Raw genomic sequence first — 13,463 nt, forward strand, 5'->3', positions numbered from 1 at the left:
CCTAAATGTGAGACAGGAAACCATCAAAATCCCAGAAGAGAAAACAGGCAACAACCTCTTTGACATCAGCCACAACAACTTATTTGACACGTCTCTGAAGGCAAGGGAAACAAAAGCAAAAATTAACTATTCGAACCTCGTCAATATAAAAAGCTTCTGCACAGCAAAGTGAACAATCAACAAAACTAAAAGACAGCCTACAGAATGGGAGAATATATTTGCCAATGACATATTGGATAAAAGGTTAGTATCCAAAATCCATAAAGAACTTAACAAACTCAACACTTGAAAAACAAATAATCCAGTGAAGAATGGACAGAAGACATGAATAGACATTTTGCCAAAGAAGTCATCCAAATGGCTAACAGACACATGAAAAGATGCTCAACATTGCTCATCATCAAGGAAATAACAAATCAAAACTACATTGCGATACCACCTCATAGGGTTCAGAATTGCTAAAAATAACAACTCAGGAAACAACAGATGTTGGTGAGGATGTGGAGAAAAGGGAACTCTCTTGCATTGTTGGTGGGAATGCAAACTGGTGCAGCAACTCTGGAAAAAAGTGTGGAGGTTCCTCAAAAAATGAAAGATACAATTACCTTATGACCCAGCAATAGCACTAATAGGAATTTATCCAAAGGATACAAGAGTGCTGATTCATAGAGGCACATGTACCCAAATGTTTATAGCAGCACTATCAACAATAGCCAAAATGTAGAAAGAGCCCAAATGTCCAAATGTCCATCAACTGATGAATGGATAAAGAAGTGATATATATATATATATATATATATATATATATACCCACACACACACACACACATATACATATGTATATATACACACACAATGTAGTATTACTTATCAGTCAAAAAAAATGAAATCTTGCCATTTGCAATAACGTGGATGGAACTGGAGTGTATTACACTAAGTGAAATAAGTCAATAAGAGAAAGACATATATGTTTTCACTCATATGTGGAGTTGAGAAAATTAACAGAAGACCATGGGGGAAGGGAAAAAAATAATAGTTATAAACAGAGAGGGAGGCAAATCATAAGAGACTTTTAAATACAGAGAACAAACTGAGGGTGGAAGGGGTGGGGGGAGGGGAAAATGGGTGATGCGCATTGAGAAGGGCACTTGTTAAGATCACACACACACACACTTCGAGATATATATATATATATATATATATATATATATATATATGTATATATATATATATATTGAAACTCTCAACTCGCATTCACCCACTGACCATATCAGTTAACCTAGACCTGGTGTTCTCAACCTAGGAAGTCTATGGACCACCTGAAATTCTAAGCTAGTTTGTGCATGATTGGGGCTAGTGGGGTACATGAAATTTTGTGGGGAAAGGGTTGTACCTTAATAACCTGAGATGAGGAAGCTGAAGCTATGAGGAAGAGACAAGACATAGGAGGAGAAGGGGATGTGAGAGGAAGGGAGAATGAGACAGCAGCTGAGCCAAGTTAATGGCAGATCTCTACGTGCTGGTCCTGACAACTAGAGGTCCATTAGAAACTGGCTTTTGGTTCTCAGATTCCCTTAAGATAATAGTGTGCTTTCCTGTTCCTTAAATGCTTACCATGGATCCTGCTTCAGCTGAGCTCGCCTAAGTATCTATTCCTTACAACTAATGAGACTAACTTAAACAACAGTTATCTGTAATAAAACATTCTTAAAAATCAACAAAATAACAGTAGTTATCACTACCAGAAAACCGGTGAAAAGGTATCAAAAAGGTATTAACCATAGAATACATCTATATGGAGAACAAGTATAAGTTATAAGACTCACTAGCAGTCAAAACATACAAGTTAAAACTTCAAGGTACTCTTATTCACCAGTCAAGGTGAGTAATATTTTCTAAAAAATCAGGAGGGGAGCCAAGATGGAGGAACAGCATGGAAGTTTTTTGTGTGTCTCGCATCCATGAAATACAGCCAGACCAACACTAAACCATCCTGCACACCTAGAATACTGATTTGAAGATTAACACAACAATTGCACAACCTGAACCACAGAATTCAGCAGGTACGCAGTGCGGAGAGGTGAACATGGGGAGAGAGAATCTGCAGCAAGCAGGGAGCTGCTTTTGCAGGTGGAGAGAGGATGGAGATGGGGGGAGAGAATATGGGAAAAGCATCCCTCCCCAAAAGAAGTTGGAGAGAAAGTGGAAAATTAGAAACAGCTGCAGAGACTAAACTAAAAAGGGAGAAAGAAGAAAGGAGAGGGTTTAAATTCCATTAAGACTGAAAACAAAGGAAGCACAGAGTCTGCAACTCCACAGCTCAATATCTGGCTATGCTCTGGTGGAAAGGGTGAATTCCCAAGACCAGAGCAGGGTCTAGGATGTTCTTAAGCCACACGGGGAAAAGAAGTTCCACTGCTGGAAGGACATTTGGTAGAGACTGTTGAGGCCACCTGGTCCCAGCAGACCCCAGAGAACAGCCACAGTTGCTGGTGCTGGAACAAGGTCATTAAGGGTGAAGCCTAGTGTCAGATGTGTGTTGTGATATTCCATAATCCCTGAAATGCTGCTGATACACTATCTCAAGAACTTTTTCTGGGGTGGGCTGGCACCTGGCCACAGTCATGGGCATGGGTAGCAGCAGGGTCCAGCAAGTGTTCCTGGGTGCAGCCGACATTCAGCCATTGCTCATTAAGCCATTGCTCAGTGAGACCCTCCTGCAGAGAGTCGGAACAGGTCAAAGCCACAGTCTGTCAGAAGTAAGGAGCTGGGTAAAACAGCAGCATCTGAGACAAAACTGGGGAGAGAGGTACTGCCAGGGGCTTGGTCACGGACAGTGAAAAAGTGGGGAGTGGACAGAAGCTGAAGATAGAGGATGGGTGCACAATTGCTGCTTGGGGAGAACAGAGTTCCGATACTAGAGAACGGATATCTGACCAAAACACACCTAGGATCTAGCATCATTTATTCGACATTTTGTGTAAGTGTTTTTAATTTTTTAATTGTAATATTTTTTAATTTTAATTTTTTTCAATTTAAAATTTTCTACCCCATTAATTCCTTTTTCTTCCTTCACAATGACGAAATGAAGGAATTCACACCAAAAGAAAGAGCACAAAGAAACGACAGCCATGGGTTTAACCAACACAGATACAAGCAAGGTGTCTGAACCAGAATTTACAATCACAATAATAAGAATACTAGCTGGAGTAAAAAATAGATCAGAATCCCTTTACGTGGAGATTAAAAAGAAGTAAAAACTACTCAGGATGAAATAAAAAATGCTATAACTAAGCTGCAATCACGGATGGATGACACGGCGGCAAGGATGGATGAGGCAGAACAGAGAATCAGAGATACAGAGTACAAACTTATGAAGGAGAAACATAGAAAATGAAGCAGAAAAATAGAGGGATATTAAGACAAAAGAGCATGACTTAAGAATTAGAGAAATCAGTGATTCATTAAAAAGGAACAACATCAGAATCATAGGGGTCCCAGAAGAGGATCAGAGAGAAATATGGGTAGAAGGGTTTTGGGAGCAAATCATAGTGGAAAACTTTCCTAACCTGGGGAAAGACACAGACATCAAAATCCAGGAAGCACAGAGGACCCCCATTAGATTCAACAGAAACCGACCATCAACAAGGCATATCATAGTCAAATTCACAAAATACTCAGGAGAGAATCATGAAAGCAGCAAGGGAAAAAATATCCCTAACCTACAAGAGAATACAGATCAGGTTTGCAACAGACCTATCCACAGAAATTTGGCAGGCCAGAAAAGAGTGGCAGGATATATTCAATGTGCTGAATCAGAAAAATATGCGGCCAAGAATTCTTTAGCCAGCAAGGCTGTCATTCAAAATAGGAGAGATAAAAAGTTTCCCAGACAAACAAAAAGTAAAGGCGTTTGTGACCAATAAACCAGTCCTGCAAGAAATCTTAAGGGGGACTCTGTGAGGGGAGAAAAGATGAAAATATAAAGAAAGAAAGAAAGAAAGAAAGAAAGAAAGAAAGAAAGAAAGAAAGAAAGAAAGAAATACCAAAAGCAACAAAGATTAGAAAGGGCCAGAGAACACCATCAGAAACTCCAACCCTACAAGCAACATAATGGCACTAAATTCACAACTTTCAGTACACACTCTAAACATCAATGGACTCAATGCTCCAATCAAAAGACATAGTATAACAGAATGGATAAGAAAACAAGATCCATCTATGTGCTGTTTACAAGAGACCCACTTTAGACCTAAAGACACCTTCAGATTGAAAATAAGGGGATAGAGGGACGCCTGGGTGGCTCAGTTGGTTAGGCGTCCAACTTCGGCTCAGGTCACAATCTCGCGGTCCATGAGTTCGAGCCCCGTGTTGGGCTCTGAGCTAATGGCTCAGAGCCTGGAGCCTGCTTCCAATTCTGTGTCTCCCTCTCTCTCTGCCCCTCCCCCATTCATGCTCTGTCTCTTTCTGTCTCAAAAATAAATAAAAAACATTAAAAAATTTTTTTAAATAAAAAAGAAAATAAGGGGATGGAGAACCATCTATCATGCTAATGATCAACAAAAGAAAGCTAGAGTAGCCATACTTATCAGACAATATAGACTTTAAAATAAAGACTGTATCAAGAGATGCAGAAGGGCATTATATCATAATCAAAGAGTCTGTCCACCAAGAAGACCTAACAATTATAAATATTTATGCACCAAATGTAGCAGCACCCTAATATATGAATCAATTAATCACAAATATCAAGAAACTCATCAATAGTAATACTATAATAGTAGGAGACTTCAACACCCCACTCATAGCAATGGACAGATCATCTAATCAAAAAATCAACAAGGAAACAATGGCTTTGAATGACACATGGAAGAGATGGACTTATCAGATATATTTAGAACATTTCATCCTAAAGCAGAAGAATATACATTCTTCTCCAGTGCATATGGAATATTCTCCAGCATAGACCATATACTGGGACACAAAGCAGACCTAAACAAATACAAAATGATCGAGGTCATACCATGCAATTTTCAAATCACAACGCTATGAAACTCAAAATCAATGACAAGAAAAAATTTGGAAAGGTAACAAATACTTCGAGACTAAAGAACATCCTACTAAAGAATGAATGGGCTAACCAAGAAGTTAAACAGGAACTTAAAAAGTTCATGGAAGCCAATGAAAATGATAACAGCACAACCCAAAACCTCTGGGACGCAGCAAAGGCGGTCATAAGAGGAAAGTATATACTAATCCAGACCTTCCTAAAGAAGGAAGAAAGATCTCAGATACACAACCTAACCTTACACCTTAAAGAGCTGGAAAAAGAACAGCAAATAAAACCCAAAACCAGCAGAAGACAGGAAATAATACAGATTACAGCAGAATTTAATGCTATCAAAAACAAACAAACAAACAAAACAGTAGAACAGATCAATGAAACCAGAAGCTGGTTCTTTGAAAGAATTAACAAAATTGATAAACCACTAGTCAGTTTGATCAAGAAGAAAAAGGAAAGCACCCAAATAAATAAAATCAAGAATGAAAGAGGAGAGATGACAACAAACACAGCATAAATAAAAACAATAATAAGAGAATATTATGAGCAATTATACACCAATAAAATGGGCCATCTGGAAGAAATGGATGAATTCCTATAAACATATACACTACCACAACAGGAAGAAAGAAAATTTGAACACACCCATAACCAGTAAAGAAATCGAATTAGTAATCAAAAATCTCCCAAAAAGCAAGAATCCAGGGCCAGATGGTTTTCCAGGGGAATTCTACCAAAAATTTAAGGAAGAGTTAACAACTATTCTCTTGAAGCTGTTCCAAAAAAATAGAAAGAGAAGGAAAACTTGCAAACTCTTTCTATGAAGCCAGAATTACCTTGATTCCAAAACCAGACAGAGACCCCACTAAAAAGGAGAACGGTAGACCAATTTCCCTGATGAACATGGATGCAAAAATCCTCAACCAGATATTAACCAATCGGATCCAACAATACATTAAAAAAATTATTCACCACGACCAAGTGGGATTTATACCTGGGATGCAGGGCTGGTTCAATATCTGCAAAACAATTAACATGATTCATCACATCAATAAAAGAAAGGACAAGAACCATATGATCCTCTCAGTATATGCAGAGAAAGCATTTGACAAAATATAGCATCCTTTGTTGATAAACACCCTCAAGAAGGTAGGGATAGAAGAAGCATACCTCCAGATCATAAAAGCCATATTTGAATGACTTAATGCTAATATCATCCTCAATGGGGAAAAACTGAGAGCTTTCCCCCTAAGGTCAGGAACAAGACAGGGATGTCCACTCTCGCCACTGTTATTCAATGTAGTTTGGAAGTCTTAGCCTCTGCAATCAGACAACACAGAGAAATAAAAGGCATCCAAATGGGCCAGGAGGAGGTCAAAATTTCAGTCTTCACAGATGACTTGATACTCTATATGGAAAGCCCTAAAGATTCCACCAAAAAAACTGCTATAACTGATCCATGAATTCAGCAAAATTGTAGGATATAAATCAATGCACAGAAATCAGTTGCATTCCTATACACGAACAATGAAGCGACAGAAAGAGAAATCAAGGAATCGATCCCATTTGCATTTGCACCAAAACCCATAAAATACCGAGAAATAAATCTAACCAAAGAAGTGAAACATTTATACACTGAAAACTATAGAAACCTTATGAAAGAAATTGAAGAAGACACAAAAATTGGAAAATGATTTCATGCTCCTGGATAGGAAGAACAAATATTGTTAAAATGTCAATACTTCCCAAAGCAATCTACATATTCAATGCAATCCCTATCAAAATAACACCAGCATTCTTCACAGTGCTAGAACAAATAATCCTAAAATTTGTATGGAACTAGAAAAGACCCCGAATAGCCAAAGCAATCTTGAAAAAGAAAACCAAAGCAGGAGGCATCATAATCCCGGACTTCAAGCTATACTACAAAGCTGTAATCATCAAGACAGTATGGTACTGGCACAAGAACAGACACTCAGATCAATGGAACCAAATAGAAAACCCAGAAATGGGCCCACAAACATATGGCCAACTAATCTTTGACAAAGCAGGAAAGAATATCCAATGAAAAAAAAAAAGACATTCTCTTCAGCAAATGGTGCTAGGAAAACTGGACAGCGACATGCAGAAGAATGAACTTAGACTACTTTATTACACCATACACAAAAAGATAAACTCAAAATGAGATGAAAGACCTCAATGTAAGACAGGAAGCCATCAAAATCCTCGAGGAGAAGGCAGACAAAAACCTCTTTGACCTTGGTCACAGCAACTTCTTACTCAACACGTCTCCAGAGGCAAGGGGAGTAAAGAAAAAAATGAACTACTGGGACCTCATCAAAATAAAAATTCTCTACATATCAAAGGAAACAATAAGAAAAACTAAAAGGTAACTGAGAGAATGGAGAAGATATTTGCAAATTACATATGAGATAAAGGGTTAGTATCCAAAATCTATAAAGAACTTATCAAACTCAACAGCCAAAAACCAAATAACCCACTGAAGAAATGGGCAAAGACATGAATAGACACTTCTACAAAGAAGATATCCACATGGCCAACTGACACATGAAAAAATGCTCAACATCACCCATCATCAGGGAAATACAAATCAAAACCACAATGAAATACCACCTTACACCTATCAGAATGGCTAACATTAACAACTCAAGCAACAACAGATGTTGGCAAGGACGAGGAGAAAGAGGATCTCTTTTGCATTGCTGGTGGGAATGCAAGCTGGTGCAGCCACTCTGGAAAACAGTATGGAGGTTCCTCAAAAAACTAAAAATACGACTACCCTACGACCCAGCAATTGCACTACTAGGTATTTATCCAAGGGATACAGGTGTGCTGTTTCGAAGGGACACATGCACCCCCATGTTTATAGCAGCACTATCAACAATAGCCAAAGTATGGAAAGAGCTCAAATGTCCAACAATGGATGAATGGATAAAGAAGATGTGATATATACAGAGAGAGAGAATGGAGTATTACTCGGCAATCAAAAAGAATGAAATCTTGCCATTTGCAACAACGTGGATGGAACTGGAGAGTATTATGCTAAGTGAAACTAGTCAGTCAGAGAAAGACAAAAATCATATGACTTCACTCATATGAAGACTTCAAGAGACAAAACAGATGAACATAAGGGAAGGGAAACAAAAATAATATAAAAACAGGGATGGGGACAAAACAGAAGAGACTCATAAATATGGAGAACAAACTGAGGGTTACAGGAGGGGTTGTCAGAGGGGGGATGGGCTAAATGGGTAAAGGGTACTAAGGAATCTACTCCTGAAATCATTGTTTCACTATATGCTAACTAATTTGGATATAAATTTATAAATAAATAAATAAATAAATAAATAAATAAATAAATAAAATTAAGTAATAGAACAAAAAAAGAAATTATACCATCCATTTTATGTGAGGTTATTTGCAGGAGCAAGGTACATATACATTGAAAATTGGCAATATACATTGAAAATTCATAAGATTTTTCAAATTTTTAGATCTAGCAACTTCAATTTTTGAAAATTTTCTGTAGGGAATAATAATGATTTTGTGCAAAGATTTCAGTGATGGTTTGGCTTAACATAGAAAAAAACAGAGGCAATCTAAATATTAAACAACAAGGAATTTACTAAATAAATTACTGTTAATTTTAACATGGTGACATACAATAATAATAAGTCTGAGTTATCTTAAAAATATGTATTTCATTGTTTTGTGTATGCAATTTAGGTGAACTGCACAAAATTTGGAATATATACAAGAATTATAGACATGAAAATCCATATACCCATTAAACTTATATACTAATAAATCGAAATACTTTTGTATGATTTCCCCCACTAACATTGTAACCTATGTTAATATTCTATGAAGTAGGGATGTATATATTTCAAAGGTAAATGTGACTGGGTGCGATTTTACTTTATATGCTAACTTTAGGATCCAGCCAGATGTAACTCAATTGCACTAACACATCAAATCAGGGATGATAATTGAGAAGAAAAGTCTGGAAGAGACATATAGATTTCGGTTGACAATACCTAGTAAGCACCTAATTAGTATTGTTGAATGGATAAGTGGATAAAATATAAGTTTGAGAATCATCAAATACATAAAATGAGCATAGATTCTTGAGAGTTTTCTTTCCTTCTATATGCGTTTTTAAATATAACTAGGATAATTTTATGCACATTATTTTTTAACCTGCTTTTCAGTAATAATATTTATTGCCTTTATTTGCAAAAGTAAAGCATTTTCACTGGAATAAATGATTAAGGAACTATAAATAAATGCTCCTTGTCAAGCAGAGCCAGAAATATAATCCTTTCTTTTTCTCTTCGTGCATAATTTTAAAAGAATCGGTAACTAAAACTATTTTATAATCTGCTTAAAATATTATATTATTGTCAACAATATTACTTTTCCTGACAAAGATTATCCTAGAAAGAAAGGTTTCTCACCAGGTAAAATTTAGGGAAGAGATACTTCCTTTCCTATTTATGACTAGTACTACAGCTTGACTATCTCAAACTCAGATTGGAGGAAGGCATAGTCACAGCATGCTAAGGAGAGCCTTATTTTGTTTTGTTTTGTTTTATTATTTTTTTAAATATATTTATTTTGAGAGGGAGAGAGAATCTCAAGCAGGCTCTGCATTGTCAGTAGGGAGCCCTATGTGGGGCTGGAACTCACAAACCCTGAGATCATGACCTGAGATGAAATCAAGAGTCAAATGCTTAATAGTAACTGACTGAGCCACCCAGGTGCTCCTGGAGAGCCTCATTTTAATGCATACCAGGCACAAACAGGGCAAGCGAACCAAATGTGATGCATCCAAACATTGCAAGAACCCCACACCTCAAATAGGTAGTGGAGGTCTTAAATCAGATCCTACTCCACTAGAGAAGTACATGTGTGAAATATGTGCTATAAGATTGTACTGTTTGTGGACTATTCTTTATTGTAGAAGTTACACATACCCAGTGGGAAAATGTAAAAGAATCTACAAGGAAGTATGTAAAAAATGTATATAAATTACCCATAAGCCCACCAACCATCCAATCATATCCACTTCTACTATTTTGGTGTATATTGTTCCATAATATTTCATATATATATATATATATATATATATATATATATATATATAACTTTTTAAATTTTCTTAATGTTTATTTTTGAGAGAGAGAAAGAGCATGAGTGGGGGAGGGGCAGAGAGAGAGGGAGACAGAATGCAACGCAGTCTCCATGCTCAGAGCTGTCACCACAGCCTGATGCGGGGCTCAAACTCACGGACCGTGAGTACATGACCTGAGCTAAAGTCAGACGCTTAACTGACTAAGCGACCCAGGCACCCCAACACACACATTAGTTTTTTTAATTAGATCCTCTGCAAGTTACATTTTGTAACACTTCCATTCCAATAAACATATGGTTGACTTATATTTGTAGGATATTTTATTTCTTCTCCATGTTTTCAAAGGTTTGTCTCATTTTTCTAAATATTATTAATACATGACTATTAAATATAAAATGTAAGTATATAAATGTGGGAGATGCAGGATAGAAGCATCAAAGGGAAAGACTTCAAAAGGGAAGGGCTGGAGAAGGTTCAAGGTCTTAGGACATGTTTACACAACTGAACAGCTGGGCTGAGGCTCATAAGGAACACCTAGAGCCATTAACATTGTCCAGGGCTGGATCCTCCTTCACACCTGACCTTTCCTAGTGTTATAGAAACCAATTAACTAGAAATTCAACCTTGAAAAGCTAAACCATTAGATTGATTAACACACTTGCTTAGCTGACTTTATGCACGTAGTCTTTAGCAATTATCCTAATAAAAAGAAGCTTCATTCTGGAGTCCGGGACTCATTCCAACTCGAGTATGAGAACCTTCACTTAACTGCACTTTGTTTGTGGACTCATCTTTTGCAACTCAGGCCATACTCCCTGCAACATGTAAATGCAACACTTAAGAAGTGAAAGTTGCCTTTATATTAAATACTCATTCTTAAATATGTCTTGTGGGAATAGTTCAGTATATATTCATTCACATTTCTACTATGATATAGAAATACAGTAAGACCCCACGATAACATGACTTTTGATATACAGTAAAACCTTGGTTTGTGAGTATAACTCCTTCTGGAAACATGCTTGTAATCCAAAGCACTTGTATATCAAAGCGAATTTCAAGAACCATTGGCTCAGTTGTGAGCATGTGATGTTCAGCATTGTGTACTACTTGTATTGGAAGAGATTGCTCCTTTAACAAGTTCAATATTATTAGAAATGTTTGCTCATCTTGCAGAATATTCGCATTACAAGTTACTCGCAACCCGAGGTTTTACTGTAATATGATGGGCAATAGGGCCTAGAGAGAGGCGGAAATGAGAGGATAACATTTAAGCACCACTGCTGAGTAAACAACTGTGACAAGGTGGTCTCAAAACACTGCTGAGTCCCTGATGGATTTAAGTTGTGCATCCAGCTAATTAAACAGGCTCATATCAGTCATTCATGCATCTCTCAATAATATAACCTGGAATTTTATAGTAATTAATTTTGTGGACTTTATTATGTTATGGTGCAATTTAATTATATGCCTATATTTTAAATGCACAAAAATAAGGCACCTGGGCAGCTTGGTCGGTTAAGCATCTGACTCTCGACATTGGCTCAGTTCATGATCTCACAGTTCCTGAGTTGGAATCCTGCATCTGGCATGGCGCTGGCAGCAGGAGCCTGCTTGGCATTCTTCTCTACTTTTCTCTGCTCCTCCCCTTCTCTAAAAATAAATTAAGAAACTTAAAAAAAAAATGAATGCACACAAATAAATACATGTATGTTGTTACAGAAATGTAGTACTGCATATGTTAACTTTCTTTTTTTTTTTAATGCGAAATTTATTGTCAAATTGGTTTCCATACAACACCCAGTGCTCATCCCAAAAGGTGCCCTCCTCAATACCCATCACCCACCCTCCCCTCCCTCCCACCCCCCATCAACCCTCAGTTTGTTCTCAGTTTTTAAGAGTCTCTTATCCTTTGGCTCCCTCCCTCTCTAACCTCTTTTTTGCATATGTTAACTTTCAATTTACTTAAAAAAATTTTTTTTAACATTTATTCATTTTTTGATAGAGACAGAGTGCAAGTGGGGGAGGGGCAGAGAGAGAGGGAGACACAGAATCTGAAGCAGGCTTCAGGCTCTGAACTGACAACACAAAGCCTGACATGGGGCTCAAACTCATGGACCGTGAGATCATGACCTGAGCTGAAGTTGGATGTTTAACTGACTTAGCCATGCAGGCACCCCACTTTAAATTTACTTTTTGAAAAAAAAATGTTTATTTATTTATTTTGGGTAAAAGAGAGAGCACAAGTGGGTGAGGGGCAGTGAAAGAGGAAGAGAATCCCAAGCAGGATCCTCACTGTCAATGTAGAGCCTGACATGGGGCTTTATCTCACAAACTGTGAGATCATGACCTGAGCTGAAACAAGAGTCGGATTCTTAATGAACAGACTGAGTCCCCCAGGCACCTCTAAATTTACCTCTTTTTTAACCAGATTTCATCAAATGAAATTTGTATGTATGTATAATATAATGGTTACTTTCATTTCTAAATGGTATACACTATTGGTGTAGTTTGAATTGTTTTAACAATATCATGAAGTTTGTTTCTTTATCGTCTATTGCAATTATGTGGAAAACTGCTTGGCTCATGAGAATGTGCACATACATGTGTGAATGTGAATGTGTTTATGCACATGCTTGGGTGCATGTCTGCTACTGCCTAGAACAATTCTCTCTTTCTGTTCCATCATTGCTGTTTTTCACTTGTGGCTTCTCTTTGCATTCAAGTCCAAGTCAAAGGATTGAAGCTAGGAATCCAGATCTATAAACTTTGGCATTGTAAATCATTGTGACTGCCATTAAATACTTTCTAGGATGAGTAGCTAAGAATGGGTTTACAGGCTGAAGGGAATGCATATTTTAAATACTTAAGCAATTGCTTAAGTATGCACTTTCCAGAAAGGTTGACCAATTCAGTTTCCATGACCTGAAAATAAGTGAGAAATTCCTTGGGGTTAAGTGCAGAACATGCTAAAAAGTGCTTGGGGTGTCTGGGTGGCTCAGTCAGGTAAGTATCTGGCTTAGGCTCAGGTCATGATCTTGCGGTTTGTGAGTTCGAGCCCTGCGTCCGGCTCTGTGCTGACAGCTCAGAGCCTGGAGCCTGCTTCAGACTCTGTGTCTCCCTCTCTCTCTGCTCCTCCCCTGTTCACACTTTGTGTCTCTCTCTCTCTCAAAAAAAATAAATAAAAAGAGTTAAAAAATGTTAACCTAAGTCCCCCTAAGGAGGAACAAGTGGACTTCTACCCAG

Source organism: Acinonyx jubatus, chromosome X, assembly GCF_027475565.1.
Source record: "Acinonyx jubatus isolate Ajub_Pintada_27869175 chromosome X, VMU_Ajub_asm_v1.0, whole genome shotgun sequence".
Classification (NCBI taxonomy): Eukaryota; Metazoa; Chordata; class Mammalia; order Carnivora; family Felidae; genus Acinonyx; species Acinonyx jubatus.